The sequence below is a fragment of the Vigna unguiculata genome, chromosome 3, assembly GCF_037176805.1.
Source record: "Vigna unguiculata cultivar grain cowpea cultivar isolate G323 ecotype 2 chromosome 3, ASM3717680v1, whole genome shotgun sequence".
Taxonomy (NCBI): Eukaryota; Viridiplantae; Streptophyta; class Magnoliopsida; order Fabales; family Fabaceae; genus Vigna; species Vigna unguiculata.
In genome coordinates, this window is record NC_140794.1 from 14,987,501 (window position 1) to 14,992,434 (window position 4,934).

The 4,934-nt window shown below is 34.5% G+C and overlaps 1 long non-coding RNA gene across 1 annotated transcript; it reads right to left on the bottom strand.

Moving 5' to 3' along the window:
* Positions 1–1,386: 1,386 nt before the first annotated feature.
* Positions 1,387–2,205, bottom strand: LOC114176943 (uncharacterized). The gene is made up of 2 exons (XR_014993656.1): positions 1,854–2,205; positions 1,387–1,731 (listed from the first exon to the last, which is right to left on the bottom strand). It is a non-coding gene; the product is annotated as an uncharacterized LOC114176943 (long non-coding RNA).
* Positions 2,206–4,934: the final 2,729 nt, after the last annotated feature.

Below are 4,934 nucleotides of genomic sequence, written 5' to 3' on the forward strand. Positions count from 1 at the left end.
GCTAATCCGTAATAATAACAAAATAGAAAATAATAATTTTATACGATAAAAATATATAAAATATAACAGTGCCGAGTTTCAACAAAAGTGACTCAATTAACATCACTTAAACTAAATAATGGATGGGTGTTTTTCTGCTAAAACAAGGCCTTTTCCATGACTAATTTTCAGATTGTGAATAGTGAAACAATGGACTAGCGAAGTTGTTGGACTATAAAAGCAATATCTCAATGGTACTAGTTAAATATATTAGATGTTGGACCAAACACCTTTTAATATATGAGACGTTCAAGAGACTATTAAAAAACTCATATTTACTTTCATTTTTGTTTTGAAAATTTTTTTCAGGAAATACTTATAAATTTTATTATGAAAATTTTTTTATAAGAAATTGCTACTAATTTTTTGTTTGTAAAATATTTAGTATAAAACATTTTTCGCAATAAATTTTGTAGAAAATACTTACAAATTTTATAATTTTGTAGGAAATAATTACCCATGAAAAAATTACCTATCAATTAAGATTTTTAGAGAAAATGGCAAAATAAAGTTTTTTCTTGCAAATTTTTTTTAACAAATTTACAAGAAAGATCTCATGTAATATTAGAATTTCTAGTAGTGGGATATGATGAAATATCATAAAAAAAGTAAATTTTTTAGCAATTTTTAACTGCTAGTAATTTTTTTCAAGAGTCGTTACAACCAAGTCGCAATAATATATATACTCTTAATCATATATTTAATTAATTAAATAATTAAATTACTTTAATATTTTGATTAATAATATAATAATTCTAAAACATTTAATTATTTATTATATATATATATATATATATATATATATATATATATATATATATATATATATATATATATATATTATATGAAAAAAAAAAACAAGGAACCGGTTATGCTTTTATGCCACAAATCACACTCTCACAAAATACACTCACGCATTCTCCCCCATCCACACAACGTTCACAGGAGTGATGTTAAAACTATTTCTCATTCATCCAAATATCATAATTCATTAAGAGATGAGATTTTTTGTGTTATCTCCGTCTTTACATTTACTTTTTAATCATGATATTGGAACCCTAACCATAACATTTGTCGTTCCAAATCATAATTAAAATGTATAGTATTGGTTAATGATATTTTGTTAATATTAATAAGCAAAAAAAATTAGTGGTGTTTTTCTAAGATTACGTACTAAATTTAGAAATACAATAAATAAGTTTGAAATATAATCCTGATGCTAATATACTCTATACGAAATGTTTATCCTTACATTATTATGTGTAAAATAGTACATTAACATTATATAATGTAAACGATTTATCAATAGTTTTCTTTAAAAAAAAAAAAAACATTACACACTGAACAAACGAGAACACTCATGATAATATTTCTTTAAACTGATGGATAAAGAAACATTAACAACAAAGCCACGCCCACAAGATATAAGAAAAAGACAAAGAAACGAGAATGGGGAAAATTTTCACTGAAAAGTGAAGTATGACAAACTATTTATTTATTACTCAATTCATTACATATAAAATACGAATTCAATTCCCAAACTCACTGATAGTTATAAGCTGTTTTGTACTCTTCCTCACATCAGCGCTGTTTGGAAGTAGAATTTTTGTGGTCATCGGACTTGGGTTTGCTTGGAGACTTTTTCTTCACCTCGGGAGGTTTACACTTGTCTTCCGCAGGAATATCTAATTGCTGAAGGTAATAACACGAAAAATTCAGTTGGTTATGGTAATCGAAACATAGATTATGACAGAGAGTGAGTATATGAATTAAAGGTAAAGTTAAAAGCAGAGAAAAATGAATAGACGAGGTACCGTCTGTTCCGGGGGTAAGGCTTGGAGATACTTTGAAAAGCTGAAATTAGGGAAGTTCTGGTCTTGGGTTCCATTGTGGTTGAAATGTGAAGATATCCCAGTGAGAAAGCGTGTGAATGTGTTCCAAATAGATGGACCACATTCAATGGTTAAGCCACTGAAATGTTGTGAGCCTGATCCAGTGTTTACGAAGGAAGAATCAACCGCGGGGCTCGTAATCGTGGTCTTACTGAAATTCTGTGATCCGCTTTTGTGGTTAATGAAGGATCTTTTGGTTGTGATGAGTTTGTCACAGCCGGGGTCTGCTCCTGCCATGGTTTCCAAAGGAGAAGGAAATGCCAGAGATAGAGATAAGGAGAAAGGAGTACTATGCATTCCTCACTTTAAATAATACACGGTTACTACTCTTTCGTAGTTCATAGAAAATGGACCATTATTCTAACTTTGTTTTCCTTACCAACCCCACACGGAGAAAAGGACACTCACAAATACTTAACCAGGAAGCACCTTGGTCAACACATCCATAAGTAAAAAAAGAAAAAACACGATTAAAGGTCATTTTTCAAATGCAGATATACTGTCCAAAAATAAATGCACAAAATAACTTAGATTCTTACGGAATGTTTCTTTATTTTCATATTTGCAATTCCATTACATATTCCGAACATATATAAATTTGTTGATTATGTTACTTTATTTTCCACCAAAGAGATAGGTGAATCAACATGATGATAATACATGGTCTAATTGAAAAATTATGTTGGTAAAGTATTAAAGAACTAAAGTTTGTAGTGGCTATGAATAAACATTATCCCAAGTCCCAGTTTGCACGCACCAGCCAACATTATCTTTAGAGAATTTGTATTCAAATCAGTTTTGGCTTCCTCCAAAATCCAAACTTTTGACCTTTAAGTCTTTCAGTCAATGAAAAAATGTGAAATCAGAATCCACAAATTCAAGTTTTCACACATACGAATGCCCTACATTTCAAGGACGCGTTAAATTAATCTATCATGTGGTTGAGTTTTAACCACCACTCATTAAAAAAAAGAAATTGTATTTATCAAAGATTAATATAGTTCTAGTAATGAATTTAATTAATAAAAGCTTTTTTTAACCTTTATTAAGTTCCAAAAGTTTATTATTAATATAAAGCCCATTTATTTTATGTCTTTTATTTTAAGGACTGCCCCAATCGATTGGGCCTAAGGACTGCCCCAAAAAGAGGACTCAGACCTAATCTGCCCTAGTCTCACCCATTCCTTTCACTCTACAAAAAACACAGCCGTCACGCTCCCTATTCTCTCCAAGAGCTCTGTTAGGGTTTAACCCCAATCTAGATCCAGTGAGCCCATCTTCGTCTTCTTGATTCGTGTAAGTATTCTACGACTTTCTCATTCCTTTTCTGTTCGTATGCTCATATTCCTAGCTAGGGTTTCGCTGTGAACCATTTTAAATACTCGCTCCGCTTTTCTGTTCCAGCTTGTTCGTCTGTCGCTGGAACTGTTGCGTCCCCGCTATTGGAGTTCAACCCTTCCTCTAGCTATTTCCAAGTAAGGGAAGCTAGGGTCCATGTGTCTAGTTCGTTTTTTGCTTGCACTGATGCTATTGTATGATTTTGTGGATTATATGCTACTGTGATTTGATGAAAAGGTCGTTTAGCTTTTGGGTTTTTGTGTATACGTGATTGTTGTATGAAGGAACAATGGCTGGCACTAGTTTTCTCGCCCAAGCGAGTAGGTCTTGCCTAGGCGAGACTAACAGAGGCTCACCCAAGCTTCTCTACGCAAACGGTCGCTCAGGTGACTCGTCTGCATTTTTGAGCAAAGTGTAATCTCGCTTAGGCGAGAGGGGACTCGCTTGAGCGAGAATCCGCAAGAGCCACTATTTCACTGCTCAAGCTCTCGCCTAGGCGAGAAGGGGCTCGCCTGAGTGAGAGGATCTCTCGCCTGAGCGAGGTCTTCTAGCCTGAGCTAGGCTGGGGCAGGTTTTGTGTTATAACTTGAATGGCCAAGGTTGTGGTTGATTGTTTGCCGGACTTGAATGCTTTACTAGAAAAGTTTGAGGGATGGTGCCTTGATTAATATATGAGGTTGAGATGTAAATGATATGTTGCTTCATTGTGTATGAATTGGAAAGCATGAGTTGTATGATTGGCTGTTATACGATATTAGTATTATGGGAACTTTCTGATTGATTGGTGAAACATGTACAAAGTGAGTAGGGCGTAATTCCATGACTCTTGTAGTGAGAGCTCTTGGTGGCACCTCAACTGTTGGACGTAATCCCATGGACCTTCCTAATGGGAGTTTCTAGTGGTGCCTCACCTATTGGACTTAATTCCATGGACCTCGTGGTGAGAGTTCATGGTGGTACCTCAACATAAAGATGTAATTCCACGCGAGTATCGTAGTGGTGCTTCAAGGCTAGGACATAATTCCACAAAGGCCACGTGGTGGTGCCTCTTATAAGGGTGTAATTCCGCGAAGGCCTCGTGGTGACGCCTCATTGCTAGGACGTAATTCCACTGTCTTGTGGTGGTGCCTCATTTTACGTATCCAAATAGTCAAGTCTTGGGGTCTCAAATGAGTTGGTAATCTATGTGTGAATATCGGTTATTTGTGTTTAACTTTGAAACTGCATGTTGACTATTGTGATATAAGATTTCTTTATACTAGCTTATCCTTTTGCTTGCTTGTATGTTGTGTGTGGTTTCCTCTATTGTGTGATCATCAATTTTATTAATGTGAGCAGATGTGAGAACCCCTAGCAGTGGTAATGACGTTAGAGATGCTACAGCTTGATGGACTGGACGGGTATTGGGCCCACTATGGGGCTCATCGCTGAATGATTTTATTAGTTATGATTCTCTTGTCTGTATAAGACCTAGTACAATTATTTCACCAGTATACTTTGTTTTAGGCCGTGTGGGGCCTCTTTTATGTAATATGGTTATGTTTGGGGTACTGTGTGCTTCATATCCCAAATCTCCGTACTCTATGGATATTTATGTATGTGGCATTTTATTAAATTGGATTTATCTATTTAATTGGGACGTTACAATTAAACCCTAAACATATA